General features: G+C 44.9%; 1 protein-coding gene across 1 annotated transcript in view; it reads left to right on the top strand.

Annotated features, from left to right (window-relative positions):
• Nucleotides 1-21,866, top strand: part of ITGA9 (integrin subunit alpha 9) — a 371,697-nt gene that overhangs the window by 258,507 nt on the left and 91,324 nt on the right. The window lies entirely within an intron of this gene.

Genomic DNA, 21,866 nt, shown 5'->3' on the forward strand with positions numbered 1-21,866 from the left:
GTATTTACTTTTCTGGATTTATTTTCACAAATATTCAGCTCAGAATGTGCCAGGGAGGGGAGGAACACAGGAGCTGTATTGGCCATAGCCACGTGCGTCATCCCAGGGGACACTTATGTGAGCCCTGTGGAGCAGGAATTGTTATTCCCATCTTACAGGGGTGACAGCTTAGCTCAGAAAGCTTGCAGTTTGCTCCACGTCACAAAGCTAGTAAGTAGCAGAGCTGAGATTGGAACCCCCATCTGTCTAATGGCAACGCTTCCTCTTTTGCTATTCTGCCTCACAATTAAATGGAGTAGGACCTGATCCCCGACATCGAGAAACTGACGGTGTTGTCAAGAAATAAATATCCCCCCCCACACACACATAAATAGAGAACAATAAAAGATAACGTCGGAGGATGAACCCACGAGCGTGGTTTGTGTGGGAGGATGTCTTGATCCTGGGCTCGCAGGGCTGTCCGCTGAACATGACAGTTATCCTGGCTTCACAGTAACCTTTCAGAGGTGCTCTGAGTCCTGAACATTGGAGATAGATTCTTTATCTGGGGAGTGACTACATAATTTAACCATTTGTTATTTTTTATTTTATCAGACTGGGATCCTTTAGGAGCTGAAAGGGACAGTATGAATAATTAGCCCTAGGACAACAGGCAGAAACTGGGACTGCCCCAGGCAGTTAAGATGCATGGTGACCCCACTTAATGGCCAAAATACAAGGAAGGCTTGGTGTCTCCGCAGCTTCCTGAAGAGGGAATGAGGGGCAAGGCTCTGGCCTTGCAGCCAGCTGAGGGAGCACTTCTCTGTCCACTGTCTGATTCTGGGTCTCTGCTTCCTCATCTGGATAGCAGCCCTAACACCCACTGTATTAGTTATCTGTTGCTGTGTCACAAATCACATGTCAAAACCTAGTAGCTTAAAACAACATTGATTAGCCCTCATAGTGGGTTGGGGATTCCAGAGTGGTTCTGGCTCGAGGTCTCTTATGAGACTGCAGTCAGGATGTTGGCTGGGGATGCAGTTGTCTGAAGGCTCCACTGGAGGATCTGCTTCCCTTGTGGCCCCTCGCTTGGCTGGCTGTTGGCCACAGGCCACAGAGCACTCAGGACCAAAGACTGGAGTGGTGGGACCCTCGTCCTTCGTTAACACAAGCAGGGCAGGAGGATGAGGGTTTGCACCTGCTGTTGGCAGAGGGCCTCAGTTCTTCTCCATATGAGTCCCTCCAACAGGTAGCTCAAGTGTTCCACCATGTAGTGACTGACTTTCCCCAATGAAACCATCCAGGAGAGCAAGAACTGGGCAGAAGCTCGCCTTTCCATGACCTCTCAGAAGTCACATAGCATCACTTCTGCCACATTCTGTTTTTCAAAAGCGAGCCACTAAGTCTGGCCTACATTCAAGGGGAGGGGAATCGTAGCTCACTGTAACCTTGAACTCTTGGGCTCAAGTAATCCTTCCACCTCAGCCTCTGGAGTAGCTGGGACTATAGTCATGTGCCACCACGTCCTGCTCATTTTTTAATTTTTCGTAGAGATGGTGTCTTGCTGTGTTGCCCAGGCTGGCCTCAAACTCCTGGCCTCAAGTGACCCTCCCACCTGAGCCTCTCACAGTGCTAGGATTATAGGTGTGAGCCAGTGCACCTTGCCTAGGCTTCACCTTTCAAAGGGAGGAGTGTCAAATAATTTGTGAACATATTTTAAAACCACTGTACTTAGGGTCAATGTTCTACACTTATAAGTTAAGTACCATGTGTAAAGTGCCTGCAGCAGTACCTGGCACCCATTAAAAACAGAATCTTGGCCCTCCAGGGTCCAGCAGCTGCACTCCTGAATGCTGGTGGGCACGGACGGGGTTTGATGTCCAGTAAGCCTGAGCAGCCCTGCAAATACAGATGAGCCCGAGTCACCTGTACAGTTGGGGCCTGAGGAAGTTAGGTCAGTTCTGAGGCTTCCCCAGATGTGGGACACTCCTCAGGGACAAGTTCAGTGTTGTATTTACTTTTCTGGATTTATTTTCACAAATATTCAGCTCAGAATGTGCCAGGGAGGGGAGGAACATACCTCCTATGCGGCAGGAGCTCTATTGGGCACAGCCACGAGTGTCATCCCAGGGAACTCACGTGAGCCCTGTGGAGCAGGCTCTGAGCCTCCCCCAGATGTGGGACACTCCTCAAGGGTTTCCAGGTGACCACAGAGGGTCCCGCCTCAGTGTGGACATTTCCATGTGTCCTCCTGAAACCCTCTGGTGAGCATCCTCACCCACCATTTGGTGTCTGGAGCCGTGGTGGCTGGTTGTCCTTCCCACTTAGGGGAACCAGGCCTCAGAACTACAGCTCAGAGGCCTACTCTGTGGGCTGTCCTTTCTAGGGCCTTGATTAAATTTGCTTCTGTGAACACTGTGAGGTATCTGTACTTGTTTTAACTCTTCTAGTGACAGCAATAGAAAACCTAAATTGGTGTAGGTGAAAGAGAATGTAGGGTTTTGCAAACTGAAAATACCTGGGGTTGGCTTTGACCACAGCTTCTGGTTGGACCTCTGAAAGTTGTCATAGTGTCTCTTTCTCTCTCTCCATCTGTCAGCTTCTCTTCCTCCTTTTGGCTTCATTCTCAAACAGGCTCTCTGTCCCTTCAGGGTGGCCAAATGGTTGCCAGGCCACAGTAAATAAATAATCTCATTTCCTAAAAGTTCTTGCAAAAATGTCATAGGGTCTGATTGGTCCAATTGAGTTAAGCCTGGGTCGCATGCCCACCTCCTAACGGGTTGGGAGTGAGGTGGAGTGGGGAGGGGATGGCTCCCCAGAGGGAAGGGTAGATGGATGTGGGTGGCAAGAAACATGTCTGCCATGGTATTGTTATCCTCATTTACCAATGAAGTGTTGGCACTCAGAGCAGGCAAGTAGCTTGGCCAGAGTCTCACAGATAATAGCAGGTGCAGACCCTCATCCTCCTGCCCCGCTAGTGTTGATGAAGGACGAGGGTCTCACCTTTCCAGTCCTTGGTCCTGAGTGCTCTGTGGCCATCTTCCGCTTAAAGCTCTAGGACAGACCAGCAGCTCTGGAAGTGACTGGGTTAAAACCCCACCAACTGAAGACAGTGGCGTGGGATGATGGCTCGCTGATGGGAGACAGAATTTCTGTCTCTCCTCTCAGAAGCCCTTTGAAGAACTCAGCTGTCTGGACAACAAAAGTGGGAGCTTTTGTTGTCTAGAAGTTCATGTGACCTTTCCTTTCACCTTTTAGTGCTGCCTAAGTGTAAGATTTAAGCACAGCATTCTTTTCCCATGTGTCATTTTTCAGCAGTTAAAAATCCATCAGCTGAGGCCACACAAAGTTGGCACTCCCTCCTCCACCAACCCTCAGCTAAAAGGTTCAGCGGAAGGGACTGATGCTGTCTCCAGATGCAGACTGGGGCCATGGATTGAGCCACAGAGGGAGGAAGGAGGAGGGTCTCAAATTAAAAAGACAAGAAACAAACAATCTCCCCAAATAAGCAGAAAGTCCGAGCGTGGAACTGAGCTGGTTGGAGATGGGGAGGGGGTGCGGGAGGTACTTTCAGCACTCCCTCGTGAGATCATGGAACAGGGCAGGAAATCTGAACCTGCTGCCAAAGAAAACTCTTTGCCTTTTGTAAAAAGCCTGTCGAGCTTTCTTCACAAGGGAGCTGCTGGTGGGGACTCACAAATGGGCATGCTGCCTGCCAGCAAGGGTCTCCTGGCCAGCCCTAAAGGCCCGGGCTGCTCTGCTTACAGCCACACGGCTGTTTCTGAGCTGAGGATGGCCCTCCAGGTGGCTGAGATTCCCTCCAATCTTATTCTTCTGGTTGGGAAACCCTACACAGACCAGAGTCTGTCTCACGGTTTAAAAGGCTGCATGCAAAACATTTCCTCCCCTGGTAGAAATGCTGCATTGAGCCACAGCCCTCCCTCTGCAGCCTGTGCAGTGTCAAGGGGACAGTGGCTGCATGATGATGTGCCTAGCAGGGTGTCCCCCATCAGGACAGTCACAGGGGTGGAACAAAGGCAGGAGCCATGGAGCCAAACTGAACCGGGTTGGAAGCCCAGTTTCAGCCACTTAATAGTTACATGGATATTGGCAAGTAGCCTGAGTTCTCAGAGGCTTGATATCCTCATCTGTAAGGTGGGAAGTATGAGACCTACCTCACGGTGTCAGTGTTAAATAAGACAGGGCAAAATGATGAAGGTACTCTGTAAATGTATGTCCATTCCCTCCTCCTCCTCTGGGTTCCTTTTCAGCACTTCCTCACCACAGCACCATTCTCAAGTTTTCTAGCCCCATTTATTTTAGAAGGGGAACTGGAGGCAGCTTGGAGGGAGGTAACATCTGGATGTCGCAGTGACAGCTGGTGGCTGGTGAGGAGTCCACAGGTCAGGGGCAACGGGCCCTGCAGACTTCTCAGCATCCCCTGCTCAGAAGGGGCTCTCAGAGTCCATGGGCTCAGCAGGCTGATTCTTCCCCTCTCCTATGAGACCATCCTCCATGTGGGTCCCATCCAGGAAGCTGCTTCCCTCCCAAGGGAAGGAAGCCACCAGTGTTTCTAGAATCTACATCAGTGCCACTCAAAGCGTGGTCTCCTGACCACTAGCATCCACACCAGCAGGGGCCTGGTCAGAAAAACAACCGTGGGCTCCTCCCCAGACCTATTGAGTCAAACTCTGGGGGGAGTCCCAGCAGTCTGTGTTTTAGCAAGCCTCCATGACTCGAATATGTGCCACAGTTGAAGAGCCACTGTGCTACGGGCAGGTTATCCCGGAGCAAAGGAAGGAAAACCTCCTCTGCACAATGCACTCTGAAGGCCCCACTGAATATGGGCATCTGTGAGGCAGCATGGGACCTGATCACTCTACCATATATAGCTGTTGTGTGACCTTGGAAAGTTCCCTCACCCTCCCTGGGTCTCTGTGTCCTCATCTGCAAAATGGAACAATCATAATACTGGTGGGGTTTTTGAGAAGCATCAATCTGTTCATCCTAGCAAAATGTTTAGCAAAATGCCACGTGTTCAGAGTTCAGAACAGGTTAGCTCCATCCTGTTAATGTTGAGGCAGCCCACCCAGTTAAGGGTCTCATTCTGAGAGTGGCTTTGAACAGCTTGAGAATCTACAACTGTAGGTGACAGAGCAAAGAAAACTCTTGAAAAGTTTCTCTTAGAGCCTAATAGCAATAACCATTACCATGGTGGCAGCCACCAGAGTAACTCATTAAATCATTCCAGCAACGCTGTGGGTTAGGAGTTACTATCTGTATTTTTACAGGGAGGTACTTAAGGCACCACTTGATAAGTGGTAGAGCCAAGTCAGTTTGCAAAAACATAATCATTGTGCAATGACAATTTGAGACATTTTCAGGGTCCCAGTTCCATCCCCTAGGAATCTGTAAAGAGGAGAGTGGCTTCAACCTGCTGTTCAGGGCCTCTGCCCTCATTCCCTGGAACCTGGTTTGGACAGTGTGAGAGGCATCCTTCCCAAAGCAGACAAAGAGAAAACACATGGGAATGGTAATTAAATGAGTCCATGTTTAAGGGGCACTTAAGTGGATTAAAATCAATATGTAGTCACATAAGTCTGCTAAGCCATCCTTAATGTTTGGCGGGTGGATTTCTTTGTTTAAAAGATCCTGGTTTGCTTGAAACTGGCTGCCCCATTGAAGCATGAGATAGGACGAGAGATTCCCAGGACCTGGAAGACCACTTGCTCAGAGTCTGAAATGTTTACACTGCCTCTGACTGGCATCTCTATACCAGAAATGAGAAGAGGGGGACTAGATGTTTTTGTGTGATAGTCTCTTTCCTGCTATCTTAGGCTGAGTTCCCTAAAACAAAATCCTGAGATGAGACATCATGTAAAAATAATTTGTTAGGAAGTGTTCTCAGGGGAATGGGAAGTAGAGCTTCAAGGGGAAGGGGGCCAAACAAGGATGTGATATCAAGCAAAGTCCCCAGGAGACAGAAAGAAGGTGGGTGACTTTGGCACTGTCTAAAGTATAGGTCACATCTCACTGTCCCAATCAGGGACAAAAGAGCATGGCTGAGGATTCCCCCAAGGGGATGTGAATTCTCAAGCACTTCCATCTCTCCATGTTCATGCAAAGAAGGTGCCAGCAGCCCCGTGGCCATCCTCCCACAAAAGACACACAGGTGGTGGCATCTGGGGGGTCAATGTGCATGGTTGTGCATGGTAGAGACCCCTGGATGGAGCTCCGTGATGTGGGATTTACATCCCGCCCATACTCTGCTGTGAGAGAGATGGTATGCAGCCAGTCCAGCCATCTGAGGCAGAACGAAAAAATGGTATGGAAAGCAAGGCACCTGAAAAAATTTTCAAAGGGAGAAAAAGAATGAGCAAAACTATCCTGTAGAGGAGAGAGACATTGAAAATGACATATACAGACACAGAAAAGGTTGCTCAGTCAACAACTTCTGCAGGGTCAAAGCATGGGAAGTAATCAGTAAATGGCCAATTTATCTCTCCCTCACAGCCAAGCCAGCTCCTAACATAATTGGAAGTTTAATATATTCCAACAAGTTCAGAACAAGCATACTAGATCTTAAGGCAATCTCATGGCCCTGCAGCTCATCCTTTTTTTCAAAGAAATTCATTTTCAAAAAATGACTCTATTGAGATTGAATTTAGAACTTATCCATTGCCATAACCAAAAGCAACCCTTACTATTTGTATGTGCAAGTCGTTTTAAACAGCTGGCCCATTAACTGAAAAATGTCAAAAACAAATATAGGAGAAAAGTAAGATAATCTTGGAAGGCAAAGCCTGTCTCCCTATATTGTTCTTAAAAATACAAAAGGAACACATAACTTCATCATTTAATTATATTAGCAGGTCCGTCATTCAGTGCTCTTGTAAAACTGTCTTGCGCTTGTTCTAATTGCATGTTGATCACCGAGGTTCTTGGCATCGGGCTTTTCTTTGATGTGTGCATGATCAGAACACACTAAGAGACAGCCTGTGTGCTCCTTCCTGTCCTCATGGGCATTTCCTAAAGCTTCAGCCCTAAGCTGGTATATGTTTCTCTGTTACATCAACTGCCAAGGCAATTACTTTACATCTGATATTTAATGGAAAAGCTTCTGAGGACAGGGCTATACTCACATACCTCCACACCTGGCACAGTAGATGAGCTCACTATCTGTTGAATAAGTTCGTGACAGAGCAGAAGTTCTACTGCAGCCACAAAGGCCTATTCACAGTCTTTAAGCCTAATGAAGTTCTGAATAAGTAAACCCTTAGCTACATCAGGCAGTTTATGAATGGTGTTTTTTGTTACTGTCATTTGTAATAGCTTTTGACCTATGTGTTTGTATTAGTCCGTTTTCATACTGCTATAACGAACTACCCGAGACTGGGCAATTTATGAAGAAAGAGGTTTAATTGATTCACAGTTCCACAGGCTTCACAGGAAGCATGACTAGGAGGCCTCAGGAAACTTACAATCACGGCAGAAGGTGAACGGAAGCAAGAACCTTCTTCACATGGTGGCAGGAGAGAAGAGGGGCTGGTGGGGGAGTGCCACACACTTTTAAACCTTCAGATTTCATGAGAACTCACTCACTATCACAAGAACAATAAGGGGAAAATCCACCTCCATGATCCAGTCACCTTCCACCAGATCCCTCCTTAAATTCAACATGAGATTTGGGTAGGGACACAAATCCAGACCATATCAGTGTGCAAATGATGAGCTAATTTTCCCACTAAAGTAAGCACTGGTATGGTACATAGTATGACTATGGTAGTCCAGTATTGGATTCCATAATTTAAAGAACTAGTAGACTTTTTAGTTAGTTGAAAGGTAAAACAATGGTAATAACAATGAGCTGTAACATACGACCTGTGGGGTGGGAATGGGGACAGCCAATGCTTCTCTGGTAAAGGGAGGCCAGTTTCAGCCCCTGGTGCAACAGCACCCCCATGCATTCATCATGTGAGATGATAAGTGTCTTTCCTTGAACCGGTTCTTCTTCTTCCTCCCAGGCTGGGAACTTCTCCTTGGAGACAGCAGGAACTGTATTACAAAGGCATATGGCCCAACAAAGGACACTGAGGCTACTCAATAATTATTAAATGAGAGCATGAACAAAGGGATGTAAGAAGTAACAGAAAACATACGTGTCTCACACATGAGAATTTGTGTAGAAGCTGTTTCCCATTTGAGACAAAATAAGAAACACTTGTTGAACGAGTAGATGGGCTTCCTCTGGGAGCACAGCAGGTGGGCTTCCTCTGGGAGCACAGCAGGTGGGCACCCATGTTGGAGCCAGCCATGGTCTGCAGAGTTCATTTCTCTGAGTCCCTGCCCCAGAGGCACATGACATAGGAGGCTCCAGACAACTGACTCAAAGGCAGAGAGGACCATAACACCAGGGTTCCTCAGTCCTCACCAGCATCAGAATCCCAGAGAAGGCATTTTTTTTCTCACATACTCTAGGTCTCAATCTCTTAACTTCAAAAATGGCAGTGGCTACATTAGCTCTTGGGACCAGTGTTTCAAAGGCTAGTGTAGAACACTTGCCTCAGATGATTCAAGATCCAGGTTTCCTGACTCTGCTTCTGCTGCAAAGAATCCCACTCTGGAGGCTGGGGCCTGCAATCTGCATCTTTAACAAGCCCACCAGAGAATTTCAATGCAGTTTCACTTTTGAGGGTTTTTAACTTGATTGTCCATCAGAACCACCTGGGGAGCTTTCAGCAAATGCATGCCGACGCCACATGCATTGATTCTGTGGCCACACAGAGGGGCCTGCATCTGGGTCTTTTTTACAAAGCTTTTCATAGGATCGTCATCGTCACCTTTCCAGCACTGTTATGCAAATTGGAGAGACTCATGCCAAGGTGAAGGGCTTGGTGAGAGCAGCCAGGTCTTCTATGCAGTGATCAGCCTGCACAGCTGGGCGCGGCATCTCTGGCTCCCAGGTGGTTCCAGTGCCCACCCCCAGTTAAGAACCAATGAAGAATGTTGCTTGTTAACAACCTTTGAAGGCTTTTTAGCAAAAACAAAGTATCATATTGGGATTCATCTGTGGCAGTTTGCAGAACATATCAGGGGAGAGAGCTGAGTGCAAGGCATCCACCAGGAGGCCGTTTTGTGCTGGTCTAGGTAAGAGGAGATTGGAGCTGACCTGTTGAAGCAACAAAGAGAAAGGGAGGAAGGATCATCCTAGAAGCGGATACCAGTTCTTTAAGAAGAGTCCTGAGATGTACCCAGGAGTAGCAAAGTGGATGTGCCAACCCGAGGGAAGAGATTAGTAAGCTGCTGCCCCCTGAGACAGGGCTCCATGAGCTGACAGGTTGATCTGTGGAGATACACTCCGAAGGTGCTAGACTAGGAAGAGGTCCTCTCAGGCCCCATCCCTTCATCTTCAGCCAAAGGAAGTTCAGCAGTAGCTGCCCCTGGCCTCTGTTCTCAGTCCAGAGCTCCACCAGCCCAGTTGCTTGTGCAGAGGGAGAGGATGTGGGAGAGATGCTGTCAACACCCTCCATGTCCCCTCCACCCACCCTGGAGGCCGCCTACGACAGTTCGTCGTAGGCGAACTGTTTCTCTGGTTAGGAACTTTCTCTGGCTACAGGAGTGTGCTGCACCCGAGTCAGGAGGACTGGAAGTGCAGGATAGTTAACGTCCCCAGTACAGTTTTCTACCAAGGAGAGACCGGTGAGATGGATAGATGCCCCAGCTTTCTCACCCGTTGATGACACACTTCACTACCCTCTCGTGGAGCTCCCTGAGATCACTGCCCATACAAACTAATTGCACCCCAATGCTTGTCCCAAAGTCTGCTCAGATAAGGGCCGTGTGAATAGACAGGTCTTCAGTTCCAGAAAAGTTTATACTCACACAGGCAATATCTCTCAAATAACATGGGCAGTGTATATGTTATTTTTCTGGAGGGCAGAGGGCATCATGAGGAAGGTGGTCTTCGTGGGGTGAATATCATGTTTCCTCCAGGGAGGGCTCAGTGACATGGAGCAGTGCTTCTCAAATGTCCATGTTCACAGAGGTTAGCTTCTAACTCATCAGGTCTAGGGTGGGGCCTGAGAATCTGCATTTCTAACAGTGAGCATGTCCAGGGACCACACTTTGAGTAGCAAGACCTTCACAGCTTCAAGTTGCAAACCAGTTTTGAATGAGCAGAGTAGAAGGGGGTTTGTAGGTGAGAAGGAACTCTTCACCATGAGTACATTTCTGTGAAGATTTCTGGCCAGGATTATAGTAAGTACCTGAGCCCCTTCAAACATTTGACTCCCGCATAACCTTTTCATCCAAACACCATTCATGAGTTGTTTTTATGCCATGAGGTTAAATTCTTTCCTATCATTTCAGGGGAGGTCCCCACTTGTTGAGTTTTCCATCAGCCTATAAGGCAAAGGAAAAGAGTGATAGAAAATAAAAATAATTTGATTCATTAGATGGAATTCAACTTGAATTCTTAGTTTGTTGACTAAGAATTTGCAGCCTCTGAGGAAATTTTTTTTAATTGAAGAAAAACTAATTTTTAAAAATCTGAAAATAATTCGTTTGTGACTGTTTAACAGAAGGAAAAACTTCCTGAGTGAGCATCAAATACTTTAATTACTTCTTAGGCTTCAGAAGGGATGGCTTGCTAGTCTTTGTACTTTGGGCTTTCTGTTACGACTGGTTGACTTAGATTTATTTGTTTATTTAGCTTCTTAATTTCATATCCTGTGGTCCTGAAGAGGACAATCACCAGGATTTAGGGGAGTGTTTTTGTCTGTATTCACTTTGGAAAAATGTAAAGATTAGTCCTAAGCAGGGTTGATTGACCGCACTACAGAGGGACGCGTTAGGAACGAGACAGCTTATTCAAGTGCTTTTGAATTTGTATTGGTTTTTTAAAATGTAAGATTATTTTTACTTATTTTAAATCTTTCAAAGCACTTTTTTCCTCAGGGCCAAGTGGACTCTTTGGGAGGAGACCTCGCCATCTCCATTTGATCACATAATTGCTTCTGATGCCAGCCAGTCTGCAACTGCCAGTGATTGGCACAGGGTTATTTCATGTGCACTTCAAATTTCTTTTCTTGCCTATTTTTTTTTTTTTTTTTTTTTTTAGATAGAATCTCACTGTGGCACCCAGGCTGGAGTGCAGTGGTGCAATCATATCTCACTGCAACCTTCAATTCCTGGGCCTGTGATCTTCCCACCTCAACTCCCAAGTAGCTGGGACCACAGGTGTGTGCCACCACCTCTGGCTAATTTTTATTTTTGTTGAGACAGGGTCTTACTATGTTGTCTAGGCTGGCCTTGAACTCCTGGCCTCAAGTGAACCTCCTGCCTTGGCCTCCCAAAATGCTGGGATTACAGGTGTGAGCCATCCATACCTGGCCTCCAAATTTCACTACCTAACTTGGGAGAGGAATTTTGCATTAGCAGTTACATGGTTCGTCTGCCTCAAACATTTGTTTTGACTCTAGCTTTTGCTTGTTTCACTTTTTTAAGCTTGGAAAGAACAAACTTAGAATAGTGTAGGCCTTGGCTTCCACATGGATGTTTTGACAAAATTTCAAGGAAGCAACTGGCTTTGTAGTGCTTTCTTTGTCCTGCTTCTCCAAATTCCCCAAGTGCATGGGTAATCACCTCTGGTTCCCACGGAGTGTTCGTGGCCAGCTCCTTCCCAGCCTTGCCAGCCCAATGTCTGTATTTGGCATCTGCGCTGGAGTCACTGTGTGCTCCAGTTCCTTAAGGATACTTTTAGTTTATCTGATCTGTGCTCCACACCTCTTCAGACTCCATTTCCATGAATGTTTTGGGAGAGGTGAGGAAGAAACCTTTTCTGCTCATTGTTGCGCGTTCCCCACCCCAGGCCCCCTCTGATCTATTCTTACATCACAACTAAAAATATTCTTAAAAATGTGAATCAGATGGTATGACTCCCCTGCTCAGAGCCCTCCAGTGCCTTCCCTCTGTACTTGGAACCAAGTCCAAACTCCTGATGAGCAGCAGGGCTCCGCATGGCCTGGCCTTTCATCTGTCGCTTCCCAAACGTGTGGCCTCTGGTTGGTTTCTGGAACTCACCATGCCCTTCCCCACACATGCTGGTTCTTCTGCCAGGGACACTCTTCACTCTCCCTTCATGTGCTTAGCCCCTTCTTAGCTTGCAGGTCTCAGCTAAATGGTACCTCCTCAAAAGGGCCTTCCCTCCACCTATACCAGGTATAATGCTGTTTGCCTCCTTCAGAAAGCCTCTCACAGGCTGTGATTACTTTAAACAGGTTCATTGAGATATAGTTCAGATGCCATGCAATTAACCCTTTTAAAGTATACAATTCAGTGGGTTTGAGTATATTTTCAGAGTTGTGCATCTATTGCCAGAGTCAATTTTAGAACATTTCATTACCTCAAAAAGAACCACCATACTTCTTAGCTGTCGTACCCTTTCCCCTATTTCCACCAGCCAAAGGCAACCACAAATCTACTTTCTTTCTCTCTAGATTTGCCTATTCTGGACATTGTGTATAAGTGGAATCATTTATATGAAATGGAGCCAGTCCTTTGTGACTGGCTTCTGTCACTTAGCGTAATGTTTTCAGAGTTCGTTTGTTTGTGGCATGTGTCATACTTCATTCTTTTTCATGGCTGAATAATATTCCATTGTATGGATATACCACATTGTGTTTATTCATTCGTCAGTTGCTGGACATTAGATTGTTTCCAATTTTTGGCTATTACAGATTATGCTGCTATCAATATTTGTGTACATGTTTTTGTGTGGGCTCATGTTTTTATTTCTCTTGGGTACATACCTAAGAGTGGGATTGCTGGGTTACATGGTAACTTATATTTCACTGTTAAGAAACTGCCGGGCTACTTTTCAAAGCCACTATACTATTTTACATTCCCATCAGTAGTATGTAATGGTTCCAGTTTGTCCATATCTAGTCCAGCATTTGTTATGGTTTGTCTTTTTGATTGTAGCCATTCTAATGAGTATGAAGTAGTATCTCTTTGTGGTTTTGATTTAGATTTCCCTGAAGGTTAATGATGTTGAGCATCTTTTCATGTGATTATTGGCCATCTGTATGTATTTTTTGGAAAAACTATTCAGATCCTTTACCCATTTGATAGTTAGGTTACTTATCTTTTTATTATTGAGCTGCCAGACTTTTTAAAAATATATCCTAAAGTTCCTATTAGACATATGATTTAAAATATTCTCATCCTGTGGATTTTTTCACTTTCTTAATGGTGTCCTTTGGAACACATGAGTTTTAAATTTTGATGATATTCAGATTATCCAGGTTTTTTTTGCTACTTTTGTAATTATTATTATTATTATTTTTATTATTATTATTTGAGGCAGAGTCTCGATGTGTCGCCTAGGATGAAGTGCAGTGGTGTGATCTCGGCTCACTGCAATCTCCGCCTGCTGGGTTCAATTGATCCTTCCACCTCAGCCTCCCAAGTAGCTGGGGCTACAGATGTGTGCTACTACAAGCGGGCTAATTTTTGTGTTTTCAGTAGAGACAGAGTTTTGTTATGTTGGCCAGGCTGGTCACAAACTCCTGGCCCCAAGTGATCCACCTGCCTTGGCCTCCCAAGGTGCTGGGATTACAGGCATGAGACACTGTGCCCTGCCAGTTATTTTTCATTTCCTTTTGAATTTTTTGTTTTTGCCATTTCCCCGTGTAGGCTGCATGTGCTGTGATGGCAGCGCTGTGTTTGCCATTGTAGCCCCATCCCCTAGAACAGGGCGTGATATAGGGCAGCGGTCAGTGAATAGCTCTTCAGTGAGTTAGTAAACAAAGTGGTTCTCAAAATGTAAAATTCTTCCTTGACTCACTAAGCAACCTTCTGATTGCAACTGCTTTCCCTTTTTGGCCTCCAAGACAGGAATTCTCTGGCCCTGCTGACAGGAGCCCCATGTTGCACAGGGCAACTATGTCACTCATTGGAAATTAACATGTCTGCCCTCTGACTTCAATATTTCTCCCAGGAGCAGAGGATGGAAGTTCTTCACAGCTGGATCTGCTGTATCATTCAGAAGCTGGCTTCAGAGCCTGTGTAGCTGGAAGCCTCGGGCTCACATCAAGGAAGGGAATGCCACTCAGCCTCTGGGCACACAGCTGCAACTTCCCCTGGTGCTGTCTGTCTTGGTGCTACCCTGTACTAGCCTTGTCCCGAAACATCTACCCCATTCATTTCACCCTCTCTGCTACTATGTCACTGCCTCTCCCATCACAGTATTCCACCCAAATGAGGCAAATTCTTATCCTTTCAAGACACACCCTAGAGTCACCTTTTTTGATATATTTGCTTTTTTATTTACTCCACCAGGCAAAGAGGGTGGCACCCTGCTATGAGCTCTTGGAACAATTTATTTATAAGTTCCTTGTAGCCTGGATCATATTCAACCAATAGTTTTTCCCCCTCTATTAAAATGCGTTAATTTGGAGTCTTTGCTTACTAAAAGCTGTCTCCTTTTTTTTTGAGACAGTTTTGCTCTTGTTGCCCAGCCTAGAGTGCAATGGTGCAATCTCGGCTTACTGCAACCTCTGCCTCCTGGGTCCAAGCGATTCTCCTGCCTCAGCCTCCCAAGTAGCTGGGATTACAGGCATCTGCCCACCATGCCCAGCTAATTTTTTGTATTTTTAGTAGAGACGGAGTTTCACCATGTTGGCCAGGCTGGTCTCAAATGCCTGACCTCAGGTGATCCACCCACCTCAGCCTCCCAAATTGCTGGGATTACAGTCGTGAGCCACTGAGCCCGGTCAAAATCCCTTCTTACCTGTCATTTGTATTCTCCCCGTTCTGTGTCTGACATCTTGTAGGTGTTTGTTAGAAGATTGGTGAGTGAATTAATGAATGTACAGATGGATAATGTATAAGTCCTTTCAGAGGGAAACTTTGAGTATGTTAAGACCCCAGGAAGGCTTATACTTGATCTTCATGTTGCCAACATTCTGGATACAAAGAAAAGCACCCTCTCTGTGACTTCTCAGATCCCATCTGCCTCTGATCTTTCATGACCCCTGCTGGATTGACTACATGAGCCTCTTTCAGAAGTTTGACTAGCAAATCAACAAAACAGTTCACCCTCTGCATCTCTGCTCAGGGATCAACAGGAGTGCTTGCTTATGTGGCTTCATTCCAGTGGGAGGTTCATATTTTCTTAGTTATGTATCATGTAGTCTTCCTTGATTCAAGAGTACCATGACTTGTGTTTGTTCTGACTCCAGGACTATCCATGAGAAACCCTCAGCCAAGAGTGTATCATCAGGGCCTGAGCAAGTGGCAGGAGACAAGGTATAGTGTGAATCTAGTACATGGAAGAGTGTGTCTTGACAGCTGGGGTCTGTAATTCATATGCTGTTCAAATGACAGGCCTTTTCCCCACACCTGTGTGTATTCAAAGCACCATGTCATGTTCTGTAGGGAGATACGCAGGGGAGTTGGGTCAGGAGAAGGAAGTTAAGACTGAAGGAGAACATGCAGAGGAGCTTTGGGAAGGAATGTGCCCGGCTCACATCCTGGCTCCATCATTTACCAACTGGGAAACCCTGGGCAAGTGACTGACATAACTTTACATTCCAGTTTCCTCCTCATAAAAATGGAAATAAAGAGAAGCTGTACATAGAGTTTTTAGATAATGGATTTAAAACACTACCTGGCACACAGTAAACCATTACTAAGTAGAGGCTATGTACTCCATCCTACACGCATCAGCAGTGGCAGTCCAGCAATACTCCTATAAGGCACATGTTATGACTTCATTTTACTGGTAAGGAACTGGAGGCTTAGAGAAAGGATGGTTAATTTGCCTGACAACACGTAGCTGGTATATATCTGAGCCAATAATCAAAATTGGGACACTAATGCCAAAGGTTTTACAATTTCTATGCTGCAGGCTCAGGTGTTTTTCTTCATGGGTAGGAACTTTATGGCTCAAGCCCGAAGGCTTCCCCTCTGGGAATACGACTGTTCTGGTGAGGTTCAAGCTGACTCATCATTGAGTGCTGCTAATAAAGTGTTTGCTGAGAACGTTTTCTGTTAACTCATTGAGCCAGGTTATTAAGAACCTCTGCTCACCTCTGACACCTCAGTTGATTGGGGAATTTGGGATGAAGTGCTTCCAAAATTTATCTGAATTCTAAATTAACTAAGTGAGTTAACGTGGAAGCCGCTTTTACCAGCCCACAAGGGTCACGCTTGTTGTGTCTGGAAGAAGGAAAGGGTCTTAGAGGAACACAAATTGCCAGACTGACAGTCAGATATGGAGACACCAGGGTCATCTTCAGTTTAACAAACACATGTCAGAACTAGAAAGTTGTAAGTCAGACTTCGAACTCTACCTAGCATTGAGCATAAGCAGGTCACTGACCACAAAGATATTCTGTTCCCAAAGAGCACCATATTCGTGGTCAAGTAAGGCCCGAGTCTAGACTGACATCAAATGCTTGTATGATTGGGAGGAAGGAGCCTGAAGGCCAAAGAGGCTCACTAATTTCATTATTCGATTCTTCCAACCACTGCACGTTACAAACAGGGCTGTAGCCTGGGTCTACTGGCCAAGCTTCCGGGGCTGGGACAGGCAAGGTATGTCTGGATGAGAGAAGGTCTTTGCCAAGACAAGTATCTCTTGTGCCAGGCAGACCAGCAAATGAGGTGCTTCTTGCAGCCCCTTCTTTGGCATCTCCCATAAGCCAAGGCCTATTCATTTAATAAATGCAAACTCAGGAGCTACTAAGTGCCAGGCTCGGTGCCAGACACTGAGAATACGGAAATGAGTACGCATAAATCAAGTATGCTTTTCATCACTGTGTTTTTAAAAATGTTAACTGATGATTTCCTGATCCTGAGAGTAATGTGCAGATGCTCCTTGAACTATGTTGGGGTTATGTCCTGATAAACCCATAGTTAGTTGAAAATATCATAAGTTTAAAATGCATTTAATACACCCAGCCTACCAAACATCATAGCTTAGCCTAGCCTACTTAAACATGCTTAGAACAGTTCCATTAACCTACAGTTGGGCAGAATCATCTGGCAACACAGCCCTCCATAGAGTATCGATTGTTTACCCTGGTGATGACGTGGCTGACGAGGTGCTACAGCTCACTGCGCTGCCCAGCATCTTGAGAGTATTGTACAGCTTTCTACCACTTTCCACTGAATACCTATTGTTTTTACACCATCAGAAAGTTGAAAAATCTTAAGTAGAACCATCATAAGTCAGGGACTATCTATCTGTATGTTAGTAGAAATTTTTAACTGAATCTTCTATAATCTTCAGCAAGAAACCCTGAGAATATTGAACGTCTTTGCCAGACAAGGAAAAGTGGGACTGGGGAAAAGGCCAGTTATGTGAATCCTCTTAAAATAGGGTCTAAAATTTTATAATAAAAATGTATTTTAAAAGTTTTGATTGAGACTTTGCTTGAAATGTGAAACTGAAAATTACAAAATTAGGTTTATTTTATCCTGCATTTATTCAATGGCACTCAAAACATTGTAATTATAATTGTCAAAGATATCTTAGACCCAAGGCAAAAGATTATTTGCTTTATTAGAGTCTTTAAAATAACAGTGCCCTAACTTCTGAAACAAAAGAAGGAATTGAGTGCTGGATAGGCAGCTTTTGAATGTGAATTTTCCTATTATTTCATAAGATAACATCCTTTGCTTCATATTTTGTCTGGTTTTCGGTACAATCACAAAAGGATCATTTTAACAATGGTCAGTTTTTTCTAAGGGCTTCTCTTGATCTTTTTTATTTAAGTCTTTGTCTTCTGAAGCATCTTAAAGTAGTATCCAGGAGAATTTTGACTCCTTCAACAGTTAACTGATCTAACTCTGCCAGATCCAGATTTATCAGTGGTTTTGCAGTGGTTTTATCCATTTTTCAACATCACTTTCATTGATTTCATGAAAGTCTGCATCTTTTAGAGCAAGATTTCTGCTTCACTCTGTATTTGATTTGCATTGTATTGTAGTCAGATAATCAGATGTCTGCACTAGCAATCAGGGACATTAGATAGACAGTTTGCTCACTTGTCCGCGTTCCCAGTCAGCTAAGAGTCTCATAACCATCAGCCTTGATAAATGCTAATGTTAAGTTCTCTAAGTTAAAGCCAGTGTAGGCAATGATTGGAACATGGAAGCAATCAGAGCACAGAAGAAGCCTGGTCCCTGGAATCTCTCCCATATGCATCCTGGTGGATACCAAGTGCCTGGCAGAAGTCATAGGCAACTCCCAACCAGAGCGCTCTCCACTGACATGTTGCCTAGAGCTGGGGACAGCTTAGATTAGTCATATCTCCCCAAAATTTGTATTTTTAATTGAATTGATTTTTTAAATTGAATGCATTTTAAACATGGGATTTTATTTTTATTTAAAGAATTACCTTGTGGGTATGTCTGTGACTCTTGGGTGCCTGCCTGGCTGCCAAGAAGACATGTGGCTCCATGATGACTCTGCTTTTTAAGGTTATGCCCTGGGCATGATCTGAAACCAGGAGAACAAAGTGGGTACTGGTGTTGCCTTGAATGAAGGGCTCCCCTAATGGGGGAAGCCTTGCAACCTTTATAAACTGCAGTCAGGACTGTTTTCTCTTCCTTAGTATGGATTTAAACAAGAATCATAAACATGTGAGCTTTCTCCTCATCCTCCTTTCGTTGCCTCTCCCCACCTGGGAGCAAATGCCTAGGACTTTCCAAGTGGTTTTCGGTGCCAGCAGCCTCATAAGGGAAGAGTATTATCTGAGTTCAAGTTCACCAGAAGCAGCACCCAAGATGGACTCACATGAAGGGGATTTATTGGGGCAAGAGGAGCGAAGGGAGCAGAATGAGGAGGGGAAGAAACCAAACAGGCATGTGGGCTCAGCTGGAGTCTGCTTCACCCAGTCCTATGGGAGCTCTGGAACATTAATTGTACAACAGAGTTGGTCTTGTCTTGAGGCAAAGGGGACATCCTTGGGTACCCACATCAATCAGAGGCTACGGAATGCTTTTGGGAAAGGTGTCATAACCTCCCAGGCAAAGCGACTCCATTCAAGCTGTTGTACTTATCTAGTAAGGGGGTTCTGAGTGGAGCACCACCAGCATCCACACAAGGAGTGGTACTGCTTGCCAAAGCCCATGCTCTGATACACCTCTGGGCCTCCTTGGAAATCACAGTAGTAGAAGAGAGGGGTATAGAATTAAAAACATTTGGTCAGGGCAGTTGACATGGCCAGTATAAACAGCTATGTTGGTGCTGACAGGCAGCAGAAGGGTAATCCATGACATCCCTTCCTGTAACACCATCCCGGAGCACATGAGTCATGAACCATAAGCCCAGCTCTCTTGTTCCTAGAGATGATGTCTTTAGTTTACTCTTTTGGCCTGTCCTCACCAAGATCCAACCAGAATTTTGAAATTTTTATTTGACTGAGTAAGGTGGAAGAGAGACCAGAAATAGTTAAATAAATGCTGATATAAATGTTACGTTCTAGCATTTGGGAATTAACAAAAATAAGGTAGCTGAGCAGCTTTTGAATGACCAAAAGTACTGTTGTCTTAGGTCAAAGCTAATTAAACTGAGGTTTCCTCGAGTTCCAGAGTACATTTTTGAAGACATTTATTTCACACATGTGAAAACTGAAGAAGTCTTTGGGGCAATAAATCTTTTTGATTTCTTTCTTTTTTTTTTTTTTTGAGACACAGTCTTGCTCTGTCACCAGGCTGGAGTGCAGTGGTGCGATCTCGGCTCACTGCAACATCCACCTCCCAGGTTCAAGTGATTCTCCTGCCGCAGCCTCCTGAGTAGCTGGGATTACAGGCATGCACCACCACACCCAGCTGATTTTTATATTTGTAGTAGAAACAGGGTTTCACCATGTTGGCCAGGATGGTCTCAATTTCTTGACCTCGTGATCCGCCTGCCTCGGCCTCCCAAAGTGCTGGGATTACAGGCGTGAGCCACAGCGCCCAGCCAATAAATCTTTACTTCAAGAACAGACCTTTGACTTAAAATTAAAGCTTCTCTCCTGGTTTGAAAGGAATTCCCAGTGAGGTATTGGGCATTACAAGAGAAACTGGAAACAGAGTTAGGTAAGCATGTAATATATATATATGTGTATGTGTGAGATACACGCACACATACACTTATATATATTTGCTTATCCTGGGACACTCTTGAGAGTAATTATACCAGAATGACAGAAATGAACCAGGACCGTCCCCAGGAAACCAAGAGAACTAAAGTCATCCAAGACTTTGGCTTGCTGCCTCTGATGTCCACAGGCCGATTAGCCAGGATTTAGGGTAGTGTCTACTTGGGACAATTGTGAGTGTTGCTTCTGGCAGGAGGAATATGAGGAAGAAGATGGTAGGGAAAGGCCATCTATGGTGAATCATTAATGCCATGCAGTTCTTGAGACAGCATTTGAGAAATTATTCTCTGGTTTTCCTTATTGAAATTGCCAATGCCTGTTCTCTAGGTTCTAAGAGCAGCCCTCACACTTGCCATCACACAGCTATGTAAATAGCTATGTCTCTGCTGGGAGGTCCCCACCTCTTCTGAACTCTGAGCTCTATGAGGACAGCGATTAATATCTCTCAGATATGTTCTCTCAGTGCTGAAATGTGGTGTGTGATACGACAACTCAGCTACCCAGTGCATGCTCAGAGCGCGTTCTGAATCCTGTGCCATTTGCATGTTACATACATGAGCTTGCCATCCATGAGTGTTTGGAGACAAGACAGAGGAAGAAAACCTTGGGGGAAGGGCTGAGGAAAGGTGCTCCTTGACAGTGAGGACAACTTAAACAGAGGTGTGAACATAAGAGCAGGCAGGGTGTGTGTAGAATAGTAGCATATACGTGCCATGGGGCAGGGGTGGAAGAACTACAACAGAACAGGATGGGCCAAAATGGAAGCTGAGATTAAGATTTGAGACTTTATTCTGTTTGCAGTGGGGACAGACATATTTTAAGAAGCTTCCTCTGGCAGCCAGCCAAATGGACTGAAGGGGAAGGAAAGCTCATAGCAGCAGCTACCAAACATCATTATCCGGCAGAATCACTAATTTTATCACTCAATAATTTTATGTATTAAAAATGCTCGTCCCAGACCCTGTAGTCTCTGTGTCTACTCAGAAAAGACTCATGCAATGCAATTAGAGTGTGGCCCAGGAATCTGCATTTTATTTATTTATTTTTTAGGCGGAGTCTCGCACTCTCGCCCAGGCTGGAGTGCAGTGGCGCCATCTCTGCTCACTGCAAGCTCTGCCTCCCGGGTTCACACCATTCTCCTGCCTCAACCTTAAAGAGGCTCCCAAGGTGATACTAACGCAGGCGATCCTGGGTCTCTGTGTGAATAACACTGGCTAAGAGCACAGAGAGATGTTAGAAAACTAATCGTCATTGAGATCAGTTATATCCGAGACTGGATGCTGAAAAGATATATTAGGGTTTAGTTTTATATTTATATATCTCTTATCTTTTGTTTAATTGTATTTGGGCTTTTAGGGGTTTTGTTTCATTGCTATTTTCTAAGTAAGGGTGTATTGATGTTTAAAAACAAACAAAAATATACAAGTTATTAAGTTCCCAGCTCAATGAACTTTCACAAAATGATCAAACCTGTGTAACCTGCACTCAGAACTGCCTTCCACTTATTCCATAATTACTGTCTTGATTTCTAGCCCCATAGATTATTTACCTTTTATCACCTTTATTTTTGGTGCATTTGATAATGTTCATAATATATTAGAATAATAAGATATGTATAATTGGATAATTTAAGTAGATATATTATGGTAAATGCTCACATGTTTTTACCAGTTGGACACAAAATAAAAATATTTTTCATCCACCTGTCTAAATGCCTTGAAATGTTAGTCT

This window comes from Gorilla gorilla, chromosome 2 (assembly GCF_029281585.2).
Source record: "Gorilla gorilla gorilla isolate KB3781 chromosome 2, NHGRI_mGorGor1-v2.1_pri, whole genome shotgun sequence".
Taxonomy (NCBI): Eukaryota; Metazoa; Chordata; class Mammalia; order Primates; family Hominidae; genus Gorilla; species Gorilla gorilla.